Source organism: Bombina bombina, chromosome 3 (assembly GCF_027579735.1).
Source record: "Bombina bombina isolate aBomBom1 chromosome 3, aBomBom1.pri, whole genome shotgun sequence".
Lineage (NCBI taxonomy): Eukaryota > Metazoa > Chordata > Amphibia > Anura > Bombinatoridae > Bombina > Bombina bombina.
In genome coordinates, this window is record NC_069501.1 from 241,745,813 (window position 1) to 241,767,726 (window position 21,914).

A 21,914-nucleotide genomic window follows, 5' to 3' on the forward strand; every position below is an offset into this window, starting at 1 on the left:
AGCTCCATACTGCACACAAATACCAGCGCTGCTTTGAGCTGCTTTGACGTGCTTGTGCACGATTTCCCCATATACATCAATGGGGAGAGCCAGCTAAAAAAAAGCCTAACACCTGCAATGACGGAGCGTAAAGCTCCGTAACGCAGCCCCATTGATTCCTATGGGGAAAGAAAATTTATGTTTAAACCTAACACCCTAACATAAACCCCGAGTCTAAACACCCCTAATCTGCCGTCCCTGACATTGCCGACACCTACATTACACTTATTAACCCCTAATCTGCCACCCCCAACATCCCCGACACCTACCTACACTTATTAACCCCTAATCTGCCGCCCCAATGTCGCCGCCACCCACCTACACTTATTAACCCCTAATCTGCCGCCCCCAATGTCGCTGCCACCCACCTACACTTATTAACCCCTAATCTGCCACCCCCAATGTCGCTGACACCTACCTACACTCATTAACCGCTAATCTGCCGCCCCCATCGTCGCCGCCGCCACTTTACTAAAGTTATTAACCCCTAACCCTCTGGCCTCCCACATCACTAACACTAAATAAATATATTAACCCCTAAACCTAACCCTAAGTATAACCCTAACCCTAATAACCCTAACTTTAATATAATTAAAATAAATCTAAATAAAAATTACTATTATTACCTAAATAATACCTATTTAAGACTAAATACTTACCTGCAAAATAAACCCGAAGCTAGCTACAAGATGTTACATTGTAGCTATCTTTCGGCTAGATTAAGAGTTTTGTGTTATGAGAGGTGCGGTACTAACTTGCAAGTTATTGTCACCGCTCACTTCCCTACAGCGCTGGTATTACAGGTTTTTAAAAAAAATGGCGTTATCAGGAAAGAAGTGAGCGTAGAGCAAAATTGAGCTCCATATCGCACTCCAATACCAGCGCTGCTGAAAGCTGCGGTTAGCTGGTTTTACGTGCTTGTGCACGATTTCCCCATAGACATCAATGGGGGGAGCCGGCTGAAAAAAAGCCTAACACCTGCAATAAAGCAGCGTAAAGCTCTGTAATGCAGCCACATTGATTCCTATGGGGAAACAAAATTTATGTTTACACCGAACACCCTAACATGAACCCCCGAGTCTAAACACCCCTAATCTCAAACTTATTAACCCCTAACCTGCCGCCCCAGACATCGCCGACACCTACATTATATTTATTGACCCCTAATCTGCTGCCCCCGACATCGCCAACACCAACATTATAGTTATTAACCCCGAATATGCTGCCCCCAACATCACCGACACCTTCATTATATTTATTAACCCCTAATCTCCCGCCCCCAATGTCGCCGGAAACTACCTACACTTATTAACCCCTAATCTGCCGCCCCTAATGTCGCTGCCACTATAATAAACATATTAACCCCTAAACCGCCGTACTCCCGCATTGCAAACACTATTTAAATATTATTAACCCCTAATCTTCCGCTCCAAACATCACCGCCACATACCTACATTTATTAACCCCTAATCTGCCATCCCCAACGTTGCCACCACTATACTAAATTTATTAACCCCTAAACCTAAATCTAACCCTAACCCTAACACCCCCTGACTTAAATATAATTAAAATAAATCTAAATAAAACCTACTATCATTACCTAAATAATTCCTATTTAAAACAAAATACTTACCTGTAAAATAAACCCTAAGCTAGCTACAATATATCTAATAGTTACATTGTAGCTAGCTTAGGGTTTATTTTTATTTCACAGGCAAGTTTGTATTTATTTTAACTAGGTAGAATAGTTACTAAATAGTTATTAACTATTTACTAACTACCTAGCTAAAATAAATACAAATTTACCTGTAAAATAAAACCTAACCTGTCTTACACTAACACCTAACCTTACACTACAATTTAACAGTAAAACCCACCACCCATACAACCAACCCCAAATAAAATCCTAACTAAAAAAACCTAAGCTCCCCATTGCCCTGAAAAGGGCATTTGTATGGGCATTGCCCTTAAAAAGGCATTTAGATCTTTTTCAAGTGCCCAAGCCCTTAATCTAAAAATAAAACCCACCCAATAAACCCTTAAAAAAGCCTAACACTAACCCCCGAAGATCCACTCTAAACTACAGTTTTTGAAGACCAGACATCCATCCTCATCCAAGTGGCAGAAGTCTTCATCCAAGCCCGCAGAAGTCTTCATCCATATGGCACGGAGAGGCTCCATCTTCAAGACATCCAGCGCAGATCATCCTCTTCAATCGAAGTCTTCTTCCAGAATGAAGGTTCCTTTAAATGACGTCATCCAAGATGGCGTCCCTTGAATTCCGATTGGCTGATAGAATTCTATCAGCCAATCTGAATTAAAGGTGAAAGAATCCTATTGGCTGATGCAATCAGCCAATAGGATTGAGCTTCAATCCTATTGGCTGATCCAATCAGCCAATAGGATTGAGCTCACATTCTATTAGCTGTTCCAATCAGCCAATAGAATGCAAGCTCAATAAAAAAAAAAAAACTAGCCTACACAAAACTGCCAATGGCCCTTAAAAGGGTCTTTTGTGGGGCATTGTCCCAAAGAAATCAGCTCTTTTTAAAAAAAACTACAAACTAGCCACCAACAGTAAAACCCACCACCCACACAACCAAACCCCCCCAAATAAAAACCGAAGTCTTCATCCAAGCGGCAAGAAGTCCTCAACGAAGCCGGGAGAAGTCTTCATCCAAGCGGCAAGATGTTGTCCTCCAGGCAGGCAGAAGTCTTCATCCAGACGGCATCTTCTATCTTCATCCTTCCAACGTGGAGCGGCTCCATCTTCAAGACATCCAGCACAGAGCTTCCTCTTCTTTCGATGGCTTTTGAAGAATTAAGTTTTCCCTTTAAATGACATCATCCATTTTAATTATGTTAAAGTTAGTGGGTGTTAGGGTTAGGGGTTAATAACTTTAGTATTTAGGGGGCAGCAGATTATGGGTTAATAAGTGAAGTTAGCTGGTGGCGATTTTGGGGGCAGCAGATTAGGGGTTAATAACAGTTTATTTTTATTTCACAGGCAAGTTTGTATTTATTTTAACTAGATAGAATAGTTACTAAATAGTTATTAACTATTTACTAACTACCTAGCTAAAATAAATACAAATTTACCTGTAAAATAAAACCTAACCTGTCTTACACTAACACCTAACCTTACACTACAATTAAATAAATTACATAAATTAAATACAATTACCTAAATTACAAAAATAACACTAAATTACACAAATAAAAAAGTAATTATCAGATATTTGAACTAATTACACCTAATCTACTAGCCCTATCAAATAAAAAAGCCCCCCCCCCCAAAAAATAAAAAAACCTAGCCTAAACTGAACTACCAATAGCCCTTAAAAAGGCCTTTTGAGGGGCATTGCCCCAAATAAATCAGCTCTTTTACCTGTAAAAAAAAATACAAACAACCCTCAAACAGTAAAACCCACCACCCACACAACCAACCCCAAATAAAATCCTAACTAAAAAAACCTAAGCTCCCCATTGCCCTGAAAAGGGCATTTGTATGGGCATTGCCCTTAAACGGGCATTTAGATCTTTTTCAAGTGCCCAAACCCTTAATCTAAAAATAAAACCCACCCAATAAACCCTTAAAAAAGCCTAACACTAACCCACAAAGATCCACTTACAGTTTTTGAAGACCTGACATCCATCCTCAACGAAGCAGCAGAAGTCCTTATCGAAGCCGGCAGAAGTCTTCATCCAAGTGGCAGAAGTCTTCATCCAAGCCCGCAGAAGTCTTCATCCAGACCGCATCTTCTATCTTCATCCATATGGCACGAAGCAGCTCCATCTTCAAGACATCCAGCACGGAGCATCCTCTTCAATCGAAGTCTTCTTCCAGAATGAAGGTTCCTTTAAATGACGTCATCCAAGATGGCGTCACTTGAATTCCGATTGGCTGATAGAATTCTATCAGCCAATCGGAATTAAAGGTGAAAGAATCCTATTGGCTGATGCAATCAGCCAATAGGATTGAGCTTCAATCCTATTGGCTGATCCAATCAGCCAATAGGATTGAGCTCGCATTGTATTGGCTGTTCCAATCAGCCAATAGAATGCAAGCTCAATAAAAAAAAACCTAGCCTACACAAAACTGCCAATGGCAGTCTTTTGTGGGGCATTGTCCCAAAGAAATCAGCTCTTTTAAAAAAAACCTACAAACAAGCCACCAACAGTAAAACCCACCACCCACACAACCAAAACCCCCAAATAAAAACTGAAGTCTTCATCCAAGCGGCAAGAAGTCCTCAACGAAGCCGGGAGAAGTCTTCATCCAGATGGCATCTTCTATCTTCATCCTTCCAACGTGTAGCGGCTCCATCTTCAAGACATCCAGCACAGAGCATCTTCTTCTTTCGATGGCTTTTGAAGAATGAAGTTTTCCCTTTAAATGACATCATCCATTTTAATTATGTTAAAGTTAGTGGGTGTTAGGGCCTCGGTTTAGGGGTTAATAGGTAGTTTATGGGTGTTAGTGTACTTTGTAACACTTTAGTTATGAGTTTTATGGTACAGCTTTGTAACGTAGAACCCATAACTACTGACTTTCAGGTGACAGTACAGATCTTGTAGTTTTAGGCTGTACCACTCACTTTTTGGCCGGACAGGCAAACTCGTAATACCGGCGTTATGGAAGTCCCATTGAAAAAGGACTATTTGAAAGGTGCGGTAGTTACGTTGTCTGACGGCCAAAAAGGTGTGCGGTACAGCTGTACCTACAAGACTCGTAATAGCAGCGGTAGTGAAAAAGCAGCATTATACTCAACGCAAAACTCGTAATCTAGTCGTACATTAATAATTTAAAAATGCTATGTGAAGAACATTGGAATGTAAAACAAGCATAGCACAATTAATGTTTTGTGATTTAGGTCTAGCGCGGTGTCCGGGTAGCGCGCAAGAAGAATTACAAATCTCAAAGTGCGTTCTTGAAATATTAAATATAAATTATTAAACAATAATAATTTTAAAATTTATATATATATAAATATATATAATATATATAATATATATAAATAATTCTTATTATTATTTTTACAGTAGTAATAATTATTTTTTAATATTTTATACTTAATATTTTAAGAACGCGCTTTGAGATTTGTAGTTCTTCATCTGTGCTAACCCAGCATTGCATAAGACCAAAAGCACAAAACTCAAATAACGTTACGCATATTTTATATTGCACTGTTCTTCACATAGAATTTTTTTTAATTTGTATTATTAAATATATATTTCTATATTCTGAAAAAAAACAGAAAAGATGGAGCGCAACAAAGTGCACAGACGATCTAAATGCAGATAAAACAAAACCAGTTTATTATAAAAAAGTAAAAAGATGTACACTCATAAAATATACCCTCAAACATATGAGGTATGTAATAGCGCTGGTTAAAAGTTGTCCTCAAACAACGATCCACAAGTGGTATAGATGTCCCTTGTAATCCTTATTTTTGTGATTACCACCTTAAATGTATGGGATATTAACAACGTATTCTCACTTGAATATTCCCCCAACACAAATAATTCCTTGAGCTACGATCAAGGGGCTCTTAACAACTGCGTAAAACTAGTGGAGGTGGTGCAGCCGAGGCAGCGGTAACCCTGCAAAGAAGCGGGCTTTAGAACCACCGCTACACACATACACACATACTTTTTTATAATAAACTGGTTTTGTTTTATCTACACTTAGATTGTGTTGCGCTCCATCTAAGGGATTAAAGGCTTACCGCTTATTACCAGCATAGACGGGATCACTAACATAAAATTACCATAACTTATAATAACTTATAACTGTACTCAACTAGTAAATAAAGACACAACACTTATATGTGGGTACATTTTTCAACCATCACAGGTTAAAAATTGTTTATTAAACAGTAAATATAAAACTTAGAAGCCGACAAGGCTAGGCTGGCGGCAAGCAAAAGCTAACTAACTAACCCAGCGCTACTGGAGGTCAGTGGCCCTAAACAGAAACTGCAGCAGAGGGGAGGGTCCCCTCTGCCCTGGGAGATGCTACTGAGGGTTGCAAGCTGATGGACCCACCCACAAGGGGAAGGAGGGGCACCACATGATCTTAATAAACTGCAGATCTGGAAGGGCACCTAAATCGTTACCTCCTAAATGTAGGATGATAAAAAGAAGTTTCCCCCAATGTACCAGGGCCTCAGACAAAAGGGAGAGGAGTCTAGGCCAGCACATACCCCTTTAACCCAACCACCTAACTGAAGCTTTGGCAGGGAAAAACCCAAAGCTCTGACCATCAGGGAGGGACAAGCAACGGATTGATGCCCAGTGCACGTAGGAGTGCCCCATGATCCAAATCCTTGTCGCGCCTTGGACAAAAGAAACATTTAAACGAGTGGCCGAACATAAGACCTGTATTTATTGGAGCGCCACCTGCCTAAGTGCTTAATGGAGTCTACTGAATCCCCCAATATCGCTGCATTAGTTGCTGCACCTATCCGAAAGGAGTGCGGAGCTATTTGTGAGGCATCAAAGCCTCCAAGGTAGCAGCATGAGCCAGGACTCTACGGAACTGGAAAAGGGATAATGAGGATACATTCTCGTGTATGAGTAAGGGGCCTTGGAGTGAAGGGCGTATGGCTAAATATTGGTTTACTAATGTCACCGGGCAGCAAGTAGCAGGCATTTTGGGTATGGTTATCCATATCCCTTTGCCTTGCTGGTCCGTTTTTGAACGGGGAAGGAAAAGCAAGATTGAGTCAGGGGAGGCTTTAATATGGTGTAGTTGAACGCCTTTGCTGTTGCACTGCTTAGATGGAGAAACCAGCTCACCTATGCGAAGAGCAGCAGAGTATGCCAAGACAAAAACAGAACGGAATAGTAGGAGCTCGTAGGAAGAGGAACACACCGTTTCCAAGGCCGAGGCCAACTTCTCCAAGTGGTCCTGCGTAATGGGCTTGCGGATATCTTTCTGCTGGGGCTGGGAACGCCCCCAGCCTTTAACCACTTGGCGAACAAAAAAGGAATTGGTGGGATCAGGTAGTGCAAGTGTGCGTTAGAAAAAGGCGAGAGCAGCTAAGTGAGACTGAATGGCACTGTGGCGTGCCCATTCAGACAACAAACTCGCCAGCCAATTACACAAGGTAACTTGAGAAGCTACAGCTGCCTCAACCCTCTGTTTGTGGCAAAAAGAGTCCCATTCCCTCCATGTCCTGATGTAGGAGCACCACGTAGATGGGGCTAGTGACACCCGGACTAATGGAAGCAGGGATATCCAGGATTTGAAAGCTGCCAAAGGAAACCGGGACAAGGTAAACCTAACCTAGCAGCGTGAGGGGCAAGGCGCCTAAAAGCCACCCACTCAAACCTGGAAAGAGCATCAGCAATTACATTGTTCACCCCAGGAACATGCTGTGCCTGAAACTGAATGTTATGTTCCTGACAGCGTAACACCAAATACCGTAACAAACAAACCACTGCTGCTGACGTGGCAGACAGTCTATTAATCGCATGCACAACACTTAGGTTATCTGTCCAGAAGACAACATTTCTGTTGGAAAACTGCTTACCCCAGAGCTCAATGGCCAGGACTATTGGGAATAATTCCAGGAGCGTAAGATTTGCAAGTAAACCCTCAAGCCTTCCAATCATCGGGCCAAGGGCCCGTGCTCCATCCCCCTTGAAAATATGCCCCGTAGCCTCCCATACCTTTAGGTCAGCTATCATCCCCACGGAAATGTATATTTTGCTTGATGTGTTGACTTTTCCACATAATTTACCCTCCCCATGGGGATAACCCTGCAGGCGAAGTTCAAGAGGCCAAGGAGGGACTGTAATTGCTTAAACGGACACTGAACCCAATTTTTTCTTTCCTGATTCAGATAGAGCATGTAATTTTAAGCAACTTTCTAATTTACTCCTATTACCAATTTTTATTCATTCTATTGCTATCTTTATTTGAAAAGAAGGCATCTAAGCTTTTGTCTTGGTTCAGAATTCTGGACAGCACTTTTTTATTGGTGGATGAATTTATCCACCAATCAGCAAGGACAACCCAGGTTGTTCACCAAAAATGGGCCAGCATCTAAACTTACATTCTTGCATTTCAAATAAAGATACCAAGAGAATAAAGAAACATTTGATAATAGGGGGAAATTAGAAAGTTGCTTAAAATTTCATGCTCTATCTAAATCACAAAAGAAAGAATTTGGGTTCAGTGTCCTTTTAAGGGAAATGTAAACGGCCGCTTGAACCGCCCCCAACATGCTCTGTACCTTGTTTAAGGGGAGTCTGCAAATCATTTTCTCCGTGTCAATTTCTATGCCCAAAAATGTTAAACACGTAATGGGACCTTGAGATTTCTCCTCAGCAAGAGGGACACCAAAAAAGGACATGAGTACTTGCATTACATTAATTGCATCCAGGCAATCATCTGAACCTTTCTGACCTACGATCAAGAAGTCATCCAGGTAGTGAGCTATGCAATCCCTGCCTACCTTACGAGCCACGGCCCAGTACAGGAACGTACTGAACATTTCAAATAAAGCACAAGAAATGGCACAGCCCATAGGCAGGCAGCGATCCACATAGAAACCATTGTCAAACTTACATCCTATAAGTGGAAAGGCAGAAGGATGTAGGGGCAATAACCTAAATGCAGATTCTATATCTAATTTAGCTAACAAAGCACCCCTCCCGACTCCCTAAACTAGCTCCAGCACGCTGTCGAAAGACTGATAGCGCACAGAGCTAAGCTCCGGATCAATGGCATCGTTCACTGAGCTTCCTTTGGGGTAGGAAAGGTGCTGTATCAGCCAAAATTGTCCTGCTTCCTAACCATCTCACGAAATGGCAGGGAAGGAAAGGGGCCTATCATGAGACCGAGATGTAGTTTTTTGTCTAGCTTTTGCTTCACTATGTGAAGGTACTTATATACCGAGCGCAGGTTCCAATGCTTAACCGAACCTCTGATAACCGCATTGACTGGGATCATAAACCCATTGTTAAACCCTTCTCGTAATAAGTGAGCAGCTTCGTGATCGTGGTAATCCTGTAGCTGTATTTCAAGCGTGTGTGCCTTCACTTGGGAGGGAGCTCTTTTTGACAGGAAGACCTCTGGTTTGGGGCCTAATATTGTCACTCACCCTTTTCCTGCAATCACATCCTGGGTGCAATCCACCACAGAATTTGCAATTATGCCTGAAACCACAGGATCCTCCCTTATCACACTTATTCTCCTGGAATGCCCAGCAAGATCCACCCCTGTGCTTTCCTTTCTGGGTCCAAAAGGACTGAGTGGATGCAGAGGTGGACATAGAGGGAGAACACTGAGGGCCCAGGCACTGCCAAAGATGGGTGTCTGTGCAATCAAATGTAAGCACCGGGTTACCAGCCATCTTGCGCCTGAACTCGGAGTCATAATCCCTCCAGGCCCCCTCACTGTATTTTCTCTGTATCCAGTGAATAGAATCAGTGTATTTTAAAATTGCATGTTCTGGTTTGGATACCTTTCTAGATAGCAAGAAGTGAACACCCTAAAACAGACGAGCCATTCCTCAAATGTTCTGGACGCTTAAATCTCTTAGGGCCAGTGCCATTCGAGCTCTTCTCCTTTTGCTTGTAAGCTTCAGGAGATACCTCAAAAATATTCACGTATGTGCCTTGTTGAATTTTTTTGATAACTTTGGGCTTTAAAGGAGCGTGGAGTAAGGGGATGTACGAAGGGATTGTATCACCATGTAAGGCTACTTTGCGCTCAGGGATAATGGTAAAAGGAGTACCCTGGACAGGATTATCTGCAGGGGCTGACTGCATGGCTACTGAGGGTACCATGGCTTGCGTGACTACTGGGGGTGTTGGGGTTGGGACTGAGGTATGTTGCCTAAAATCCCCCACCAGTATCTCACGCCACATCTTCTTAACCATATTAAACATTCTTTTCTGGACCCTACCCCTTAATCCAGCAATCCCATGCTAGTCCTTACACTGCCTTTTTCTGTTTTTACAGAATGTGTTTTGATACCTGCTGTTTGTCGCGGAGATCACACCAGTGATTTGGAAAGGAGCTACATATTGGACACACAGAAACCAATGAGCCAAAAAAGAGGTCAGGTATTTGATTTTCCTTTTTTTACAGACTGTATTTGTTCTGTTAGTTCTGGTTTTAGAACAGACTTTGAGCAACTTATTCAGATAGTCATATCTGTTGTCATGTATTTATATATACCAGTGCTCTTTGTGGTGCTACCTTAATATTGTTTATTTGCAAGATTGTTTTTTATATATTTCTATATAGCTGATAATGTAAAATAGATATCTATACATATATAGCTATATAAATAGTGTTAACAAAGGTGCTAAATAGCATGCACTTGTAATCTGTCCCTTTATGGGAAATTACATTTTGTTTTATGGTTCCAAAACAATCAAGTTTAATGCATCTTGGCCAGTGAATACATTAATTGAACAGCAAAGTCCACTTTTATGCTAATGAACATAAAAAGCTGATAATATAATATGGCAATGCATTTACAAAAATTACCAATAAAATTAGTGAGAGTTACTAAAATACTATTCTATTAAATTAAATCATCTATTTTTTTCCATGCACATTTGTAGCAGTGTTTCTAACTAAAAAAAAACTATAAAAAGCTGAAATAACATGGAAAAGCTTTATGGTCAAACGGTACTAACTGTATAATGATAATGTCACATGATTGTATAATATGTGTTTTACAGTTTTTCATAGAAAGGATTTGAGCTTGATTGCAGGTCTGTCCAAGCTCAAAAGCTCAATGCTAAAAGTATAAAGCAGACTTTTATATTCAGATAATAAATGACTGCATTAATTTAATATAGTAACATGAATAATACACTAAGGTTCAATTATAACTCTTATTCTTTAAAAAATATAAAGCTTCTATGGCATTTTGGAGAAAAAATCTAAATGAAAATTGAATCTTTTTTATTTTAGACAATACACAATATGTGACTGCAGACTTATTATTCTAAAATAATGGGCAATTTACTAAGATAAATGTGTTTTCCTACTCGCTTACTTATGCAGGTACAAACCCAAAAGACTTTCAATTTGGTCTCCTTAGGTAAGACAAGTTATGGGTTGGGGATTTATAATCAAGAAGAAGACAGCTAATTCTTGAATGCTTTCTACTCAGATTATCTAAAAAAATCTGTAAGTACTACAAGCTCTAATACTCTCTGCTCAAATTAAATAATTTCATAAAGATCTGTCTCAACTTCAATAGTTTCTGGATAGGTACATTTTACATTGAGAGCTGTGAAATCTACATTTCTATATGTGAAGGAAGGAAACATAAAATTAGCAGTTTAAAAAAAATCATATTAACCCCTTAGTGACCAGACCTAAGGACCAGGGCTATTTTTTACATTTCTGCAGTGTTTGTGTTTAGCTGTAATTTTCCTCTCACTCATTTACTGTACCCACACATATTATATATTGTTTTTCTCGCCATTAAATTGACTTTCTAAAGATACCAATATTTTCATCATATCTTATAATTTACTATTAAAAAATTATAAAATATGATGAAAAAAATGAAAAAAAACACTTTTTCTAACTTTGACCCCCAAAATCTGTTTTTTTACAACCACCAAAAAACACCCATGCTAAATAGTTTCTAAATGTTGTCCTGTGTTTAGAAATACCCATTTTTTACATGTTCTCTGCTTTTTTTGCAAGTTATAGGGCAATAAGTACAACCATTATTAGCGATAGTCACACTGTAACACTGATATCTATCAGGAATCCCTGAATAACCCATCACACGTATATATATATATATATATATTTTTTTTAGTAGACAACCCAAAGTATTGATCAAGGCCCATTTTGGTATATGCCATGCCACCATTTTACCGCCAAATGCGATAAAATAAAACAAAACGTTAACTTTTTCAATAATTTCAGGTTTCTCACTGAAATTATTTACAAACAGTTTGGGCAATTATGGCACACATGGTTGTAAATGCTTCTCTGGGATCCCCTTTGTTCAGAAATAGAGATCAGCCTCCCACCTGACACATCCATCCCATGATCCCTCCCTGACCCCACTCAAACAGCTCTCTTCCCTTCCCCACCTCACAATTGTCACCGGCAGAAAGTCTGTCAGTACTAAAATAAAAGGCTTTTTTTAATATATATATATATTAATATATAATGCAGTGTTGGATCCTCCCTTAGCCCCTAACCTTCTTGATCCCCCCAAACAGCTCTCTAACCCTCCGCCCTCTACCTATTTGCCGCCATCTTGGGTACTGGCATCTTTCTGCCAGTACCCAGTTTGCTAAAAAAAAAAAGTTTTTTTTTCTTTTTTTCAAACCCAATTTTCTGTAATGTAGCTGCCCCCCTCAATACCTTACCACATTCACCCAACATTAATTCCCCCCTCCCTCTCCTTCTCCATCTCCCTCTCCCTCCTTCCCATACATTGTGGTGAATGAGTCTCACACACACGCCTGAGCGCCCCTGCCCCCCCACATGCTCTAGCTCACTCGCGTGCACTGCAGGGACAGGATCCGGAAGTCCCTCCAACGATGAGTGGCTCTCTCTGCATCGGATGCTAAAAAAGGTTATTGCAAGATGCCTTAATATCAAAGCATCACTGCAATAACCTGAAAGCGGCTGATCACTTCCAGCGCTTCAAACCCCTGAGGATGTGCAAGGCACGTCCATGGTCATTAACTGACATCCTTTGTAGGACATGCCTGACACGTCCTCAGTCGCCAAGGGGTTAAAGAAATAGTCTAGTCAAAAATAAACTTTCATGATTCAGATAGTGCATGCAATTTTAAGCAACTTTACTTCTATTATAAATTATAAAAGCAGAAATGTAAGCATAGGAGCCTGCCCATTTTTGGTCCCGCACCTGGGTAGTGCTTTCTGATTGGTGTCTAAATGTAGCGACCAATCAGCAAGCGCTACCCAGGTGCTGAACCAAAAATTGTCCGGCTCCTAAGCTTTACATTCAAATACAGATATCAAGAGAACGAAGAAAAACATAATTTATGTAAGAACTTACCTGATAAATTCATTTATTTCATATTAGCAAGAGTCCATGAGCTAGTGACGTATGGGATATACATTCCTACCAGGAGGGGCAAAGTTTCCCAAACCTCAAAATGCCTATAAATACACCCCTCACCACACCCACAAATCAGTTTAACGCATAGCCAAGAAGTGGGGTGATAAGAAAAAAGTGCAAAAGCATAAAAATAAGGAATTGGAATAATTGTGCTTTATACAAAAAAATCATAACCACCACAAAAAGGGTGGGCCTCATGGACTCTTGCTAATATGAAAGAAATGAATTTATCAGGTAAGTTCTTACATAAATTATGTTTTCTTTCATGTAATTAGCAAGAGTCCATGAGCTAGTGACGTATGGGATAATGACTACCCAAGATGTGGATCTTCCACGCAAGAGTCACTAGAGAGGGAGGGATAAAATAAAGACAGCCAATTCCGCTGAAAATAATCCACACCCAAAATAAAGTTTAAATCTTATAATGAAAAAAACTTGAAATTATAAGCAGAAGAATCAAACTGAAACAGCTGCCTGAAGTACTTTTCTACCAAAAACTGCTTCAGAAGAAGAAAACACATCAAAATGGTAGAATTTAGTAAAAGTATGCAAAGAAGACCAAGTTGCTGCTTTGCAAATCTGATCAACCGAAGCTTCATTCCTAAACGCCCAGGAAGTAGAAACTGACCTAGTAGAATGAGCTGTAATCCTTTGAGGCGGAGTTTTACCCGACTTGACATAAGCAAGATGAATTAAAGATTTTAACCAAGATGCCAAGAAATGGCAGAGGCCTTCTGACCTTTCCTAGAACCGGAAAAGATAACAAATAGACTAGAAGTCTTTCAGAAATTCTTAGTAGCTTCAACATAATATTTCAAAGCTCTAACTACATCCAAAGAATGCAATGATCTCTCCTTAGAATTCTTAGGAATAGGACACAATGAAGGAACCACAATTTCTCTACTAATGTTGTTAGAATTCACAACCTTAGGTAAAAATTTAAAAGAAGTTCGCAACACCCGCCTTATCCTGATGAAAAATCAGAAAAGGAGACTCACAAGAAAGAGCAGATAATTCAGAAACTCTTCTAGCAGAAGAGATGGCCAAAAGAAACAAAACTTTCCAAGAAAGTAATTTAATATCCAGCGAATGCATAGGTTCAAACGGAGGAGCTTGAAGAGCTCCCAGAACCAAATTCAAACTCCAAGGAGGAGAGATTGACTTAATGACAGGTTTTATACGAACCAAAGCTTGTACAAAACAATGAATATCAGGAAGATTAGCAATCTTTCTGTGAAAAAGAACAGAAAGAGCAGAGATTTGTCCTTTCAAGGAACTTGCAGACAAACCTTTATCCAAACCATCCTGAAGAAACTGCAAAATTCTTGGAATTCTAAAAGAATGCCAGGAAAAATGATGAGAAAGACACCAAGAAATGTAAGTCTTCCAGACTCTATAATATATCTTTCTAGATACAGATTTACGAGCCTGTAACATAGTATTAATCACAGAGTCAGAGAAACCTCTTTGACTAAGAATCAAGCGTTCAATCTCCATACCTTTAAATTTAAGGATTTGAGATCCTGATGGAAAAAAGGACCTTGCGACAGAAGGTCTGGTCTTAACGGGAGAGTCCACGGTTGGCAAGAGGCCATCCGGACAAGATCCGCATACCAAAACCTGTGAGGCCATGCTGGAGCCACCAGCAGAACAAACGAGCATTCCTTCAGAATCTTGGAGATTACTCTTGGAAGAAGAACTAGAGGCGGAAAGAGATAGGCAGGATGATACTTCCAAGGAAGTGACTTTGCATCCACTGCTTCCGCCTGAGGATCCCTGGATCTGGACAGATACCTGGGAAGTTTCTTGTTTAGATGAGAAGCCATCAGATCTATTTCTGGAAGTCCCCACATTTGAACAATCTGAAGAAATACCTCTGGGTGAAGAGACCATTCGCCCGGATGTAACGTTTGGCGACTGAGATAATCCGCTTCCCAATTGTCTATACCTGGGATATGAACCGCAGAAACTAGACAGGAGCTGGATTCCGCCCATACCAGTATTCGAGATACTTCTTTCATAGCCAGAGGACTGTGAGTCCCTCCTTGATGATTGATGTATGCCACAGTTGTGACATTGTCTGTCTGAAAACAAATGAACGATTCTCTCTTTAGAAGAGGCCATGACTGAAGATCCCTGAAAATTGTACGGAGTTCCAAAATATTGATTGGTAATCTCACCTCCTGAGATTCCCAAACCCCTTGTGCTGTCAGAGACCCCCAAACAGCTCCCCAACCTGTCAGACTTGCATCTGTTGAAATTACAGTCCAGGTCGGAAGAACAAAAGAAGCCCCCTGAACTAAACGATGGTGATCTGTCCACCACATCAGAGAGTGTCGTACAATCGGTTTTGAAGATATTAATTGAGATATCTTTGTGTAATCCCTGCACCACTGGTTCAGCATACAGAGCTGAAGAGGTCGCATGTGAAAACGAGCAAAGGGGATCGCGTCCGATGCAGCAGTCATAAGACCTAGAATTTCCATGCATAAGGCTACCGAAGGGAATTATTGTGATTGAAGGTTTCGACAAGCTGAGATCAATTTTAGACGTCTCTTGTCTGTCAGAGACAGAGTCATGGACACTGAATCTATCTGGAAACCTAAAAAGGTTACCCTTGTCTGAGGAATCAATGAACTTTTCGGTAAATTGATCCTCCAACCATGATCTTGAAGAAACAACACAAGTCGATTCGTATGAGATTCTGCTAAATGTGAAGACTGAGCAAGTACCAAGATATCGTCCAAATAAGGAAATACCACAATACCCTGTTCTCTGATTACAGACAGAAGGGCACCGAGAACCTTTGTAAAAATTCTTGGAGCTGTTGCTAGGCCAAACGGCAGAGCCACAAACTGGTAATGCTTGTCTAGGAAAGAGAATCTCAGAAACTGATAGTGATCTGGATGAATCGGAATATGCAGATATGCATCCTGTAAATCTATTGTGGACATATAATGCCCTTGCTGAACAAAAGGCAGGATAGTCCTTATAGTTACCATTTTGAATGTTGATATCCTTACATAACGATTCAATATTTTTAGATCCAGAACTGGTCTGAAGGAATTCTCCTTCTTTGGTACAATGAAGAGATTTGAATAAAACCCCAGCCCCTGTTCCAGAACTGGAATTGGCATAATTACTCCAGCCAACTCTAGATCTGAAACACATTTCAGAAATGCTTGAGCTTTCGCTGGATTTACTGGGACACGGGAAAGAAAAAATCTCTTTGCAGGAGGCCTTATCTTGAAGCCAATTCTGTACCCTTCTGAAACAATGTTCTGAATCCAAAGATTGTGAATTGAATTGATCCAAATTTCATTGAAAAAACGTAATCTGCCCCCTACCAGCTGGGCTGGAATGAGGGCTGCACCTTCATGTGGACTTGGGAGCTGGCTTTGGTTTTCTAAAAGGCTTGGATTTATTCCAGACTGGAGATGGTTTCCAAACTGATACCGCTCCTGTGGGTGAAGGATCAGGCTTTTGTTCCTTATTGTGACGAAAGGAACGAAAACGATTATTAGACCTAAATTTACCTTTAGATTTTTTATCCTGTGGTAAAAAAGTTCCTTTCCCTCCAGTAACAGTTGAGATAATAGAATCCAACTGAGAACCAAATAATTTATTACCCTGGAAAGAAAGGGAAAGCAAAGTTGACTTAGAAGACATATCAGCATTCCAAGTTTTAAGCCATAAAGCTCTTCTAGCTAAAATAGCTAGAGACATATACCTGACATCAACTCTAATGATATCAAAGATGGCATCACAAATAAAGTTATTAGCATGTTGAAGAAGATTAACAATGCTATGAGAATTATGATCTGTTACTTGTTGCGCTAAAGCTTCTAACCAAAAAGTTGAAGCTGCAGCAACATCCGCTAAAGATATAGCTTTTCTAAGAAGATTACCTGAACATAAGTAAGCTTTTCTTAGAAAGGATTCAATCTTCTTATCTAAAAGGATCCTTAAAGGAAGTACTATCTGCTGTAGGAATAGTAGTACGTTTAGCAAGAGTAGAGATAAGCCCCATCAACTTTAGGGATTTTGTCCCAAAACTCTAATCTGTCAGATGGCACAGGATATAATTGCTTAAAACGTTTAGAAGGAGTAAATGAATTAACCCAAATTATTCCATTCCCTGGAGATTACTTCAGAAATAGCATCAGGACAGGAAAAACTTCTGGAATAAACTACAGGAGATTTAAAATACCTTATTTAAACGTTTAGATTTAGTATCAAGAGGACCAGAATCCTCTATTTCTAATGCAATTAAGACTTCTTTTAAGTAAAGAACAAATAAATTCCATTTTCGAATAAATATGAAGATTTATCAGCATCAACCTCTGAGACAGAATCCTCTGAACCAGAGGAACCATTATCAGAATCAGAATGATGATGTTCATTTAAAAATTCATCTGAAAAATGAGAAGTTTTAAAAGACCTTTTACGTTTACTAGAAGGAGGAATAACAGACATGGCCTTCTTAATGGATATAGAAACAAAATCTCTTATGTTAACAGGAACACTCTGAGTATTAGATGTTGACGGAACAGCAACAGGTAATGTAACATTACTAAAGGAAATATTATCTGCATTAACAAGTTTGTCATGACATTCATTACAAACAACAGCTGGAGGAACAGATACCACAAGTTTACAGCAGATGCACTTAACTTTGGTCGATCCAGCACCAGGCAGCGTTTTTCCAGAAGTGTCTTCTGACTCAGTGTCAATCTGGGACATCTTGCAATATGTAATAGAAAAAACAACATATAAAGCAAAATTGATCAAATTCCTTAAATGACAGTTTCAGGAATGGGAAAAAATGCCAGTGAACAAGCTTCTAGCAACCAGAAGCAATAAATAATGAGACTTAAATAATGTGGAGACAATAGTGACGCCCATATTTTTTAGCGCCAAAAAAGACGCCCACATTATTTGGCGCCTAAATGCTTTTGGCGCCAAAAATGACTCCTCATCCGGAACGCCGACACCTTTGGTGCAAAAAAACGTCAAAAATGACGCAACTTCCGGCGACACGTATGACGCCGGAAACAGAAAAAAAAATTTTGCGCCAAAAAAGTCAGCGCCAAGAATGACGCAATAAAATTAAGCATTTTCAGCCCCCGCGAGCGTAACAGCCCACAGGGAAAAAAGTCAAATTTTAAGGTAAGAAAAAAATTGATTTATTCATATGCATTATCCCAAATATGAAACTGACTGTCTGAAATAAGGAACGTTGAACATCCTGAGTCAAGGCAAATAAATGTTTGAATACATATATTTAGAACTTTATATAAAAGTGCCCAACCATAGCTTAGAGTGTCACAGAAAATAAGACTTACTTACCCCAGGACACTCATCTACATGTAGTAGAAAGCCAAACCAGCACTGAAACGAGAATCAGTAGAGGTAATGGTATATATAAGAGTATATCGTCGATCTGAAAAGGGAGGTAAGAGATGAATCTCTACGACCGATAACAGAGAACCTATGAAATAGACCCCATAGAAGGAGATCATTGAATTCAAATAGGCAATACTCTCCTCACATCCCTCTGACATTCACTGCACGCTGAGAGGAAAACCGGGCTCCAACCTGCTGCGGAGCGCATATCAACGTAGAATCTAGCACAAACTTACTTCACCACCTCCATAGGAGGCAAAGTTTGTAAAACTGATTTGTGGGTGTGGTGAGGGGTGTATTTATAGGCATTCATTTTGAGGTTTGGGAAACTTTGCCCCTCCTGGTAGGAATGTATATTCCATACGTCACTAGCTCATGGACTCTTGCTAATTACATGAAAGAAATTGATAATAGGAGCACATTAGAAAGTTGCTTAAAATTGCATGCTCTATCTGAATCATGAAAGTTTAATTTTGACTAGATTATCCCTTTAAATGTACAAATTAAGGCCTAGATTTAGAGTTTTGTTGGTAAAGACCCGCGGTGCTAACGCTGCTTTTTTTTCCAGCGCACCCTTAAGACAACGCTGGTATTTAGAGTTTTAGAGAATGGCTGCGTTAGCCTCAGAAAAGGGAGTGTAGAGCATAATTTAGCTCCACTTCAACCCTCAATACCAGCGTTGCCTACGGTAGCGGTAAGATGGAAAAACGTGCTCGTGCACGATATCCCCATAGGAAACAATGGGGCTGAACTGGCTGAAAAAAAACCTAACACCTGCAAAAAAGCAGCGTTTAGCTTCTAACGCAGCCCCATTGTTTCCTATGGGGAAACACTCTCTAAGTTTACACCTAACACCCTAACATTAACCCCGAGTCTAAACACCCCTAATCTTACACTTATTAACCCATAATCTGCCACCCCCGCTATCGCTGACACCTGCATTATATTATTAACCCCTAATCTGCCGCTCCGGACACCACCACAACCTACATTATCGCTATGAACCCCTAATCTACTGCCCCTAACATCGCCGACACCTACATTATATTTATTACCGCTTAATCTGCCCCCCCCAACGTTGCTGCGACCTACCTACATTTATTAACCCCTAATCTGCCGACCGGACCTCGCCGCCACTATAATAAATGTATTAACCCCTAAACCGCCACACTCCCGCCTCGCAAACACTATAATAATTTTTATTAACCCCTAATCTGCCCTCCCTAACATCGCCACCACCTACCTACAAATATTAACCCCTAATCTGCCGCCCCCAACGTCGCTGATACAATAATAAAGTTATTAACCCCTAAACCTAAGTCTAACCCTAACCCTAACACCCCCCTAAATTAAATATAATTTTATTTAACCGAAATAAATTTACTATCATTAAATAAATTATTCCTATTTAAAACTAAATACTTACCTATAAAATAAACCCTAATATAGCTACAATATAACTAATAGTTACATTGTAGCTATTTTAGGATTTATATTTATTTTACAGGCAACTTCGTATTTATTTTAGCTAGGTACAATAGCTATTAAATAGTTAATAACTATTTAATAGCTACCTAATTAAAATAATTACAAAATTACCTGTGAAATAAATCCTAACCTACACTATCATTAAATTAATTAAATAAATTAACTACAATTACCTACAATTAAATTTAATTAAATAAACTAAATTATAGTACAAAAAAAACAAACACTAAATTACAGAAAATAAAAAAATAATTACAAGAAGTTTAAACTAATTACACCTAATCTAAGCCCCCTAATAAAATAATAAAGCCCCCCAAAATAAAAAAATGCCCTACCCTATTCTAAATTACAAAAGTAATCAGCTATTTTACCAGCCCTTAAAAGGGCTTTTTGCAGGGCATTGCCCCAAAGTAATCAGCTCTTTTATGTGTAAAGAAAAAATACAACCCCCCCTCCGACATTAAAACCCACCACCCACATACCCCTACTCTAACCCACCCAACCCACCCCTTTAAAAAAAAACAACTGGGCCGAAATCTTCATCCAAGGGTGTGCAGAAGAGGTCCTTCATCCGGTAGAAGGCTTCATCCAGGCGGCGTCTTCAATCTTCATCCATCCAGAGCAGAGCAGAGCCATCTTCCAAAGAGCCGACGTGGAGCCATCCTCTTCATCTGGAGTCTTCTTACACAATGACGGTACATTTATTTATTTATTTATTTTAAATATTTATTTATTTACCAAAAGCAAAAATAGATGCCTTATAATTGGCTTACCTTTCACCACGCAGGGTATACCAAAACAAAAATTTAGCCCAACATCTTAGGCTTACATTTCACCTCGCAGGGTGTTTACACTAATTTTGAAGTAGCAGAGTGCTAATTCACATAGATTAAATCTTAATTTATAAATCAACAATCTATATTCAAGTGTGTCTTCGCCTTTCTACTTAGACTCTGCCTCCTCAATCATTCAAGTAGCCTGTTGAGACTCTGTAACTACAGAAAAAACCCATCTTATAGAAAATTTGATATTACAGTGGTAGCTGAGTTGTCTAAAATCTTTCTCAGATTGTATATCTTACTTTTGGTCTTTTTCCTTTATAATAAGACCCTGTCTACAAACAATACTAAAACATACACAACAACAACAACAACAACAAAACAAAAAAACAAAAAGGGAAAATAAATTATCATGAAACCGACTCCCTCCTCCCTAATTATCCAAAGTTCTCTTTATACATAGTCAAGTTGCCAAATGTTAGTATTTATTTAACAAAGTAAGGTTATCCTGCCCCAGGTTTCAGGTTAACCCCTTCCCCACTCTTGGGGTATCTTGTTTTTTAGCAAAAGTATCATAAATTTGGGGGAATTTTGTAAAGGTAGTATGAGTTGCTTTTGTATTATCAATGGCTTTTCCCTAATTATGTTTAACCATTTTGAAAAAAAAAGCCTTAAGTCTCTTTTTCTGAGTAAGGTTTAATACTAAAATAGCTCAATCGTCATCTGCGTATCCATTGTGTTAATACATTCTTTCAGACTAGGCTCTTCTGGTGCTTTGCATTTTTTGAATATTATATTACGAGCGGCTAAAATAGCAAGATTTATAAGAAGTTTGTCTGGTTTATATTCACCTACATTGTATAGCAAAAAAACATTGACTGCAGTCAAAGATATTTTAATACTTAAAAATTTGTTGAGCCAATAATTAACTTTACCCCAGAATTGCAATACCTTTGGGCAAGCCCAGAGACAGTGGATGATATCAGCAGTCTCAGCTTTACATTTAAAACATTTACAACGTGACGCTTTATCAGCCCATTTGTTAATTTTGTCAGGGGTTAAATAATAATTATTCAATAATTTATATTGAGATTCTCTCCAACTATGAACT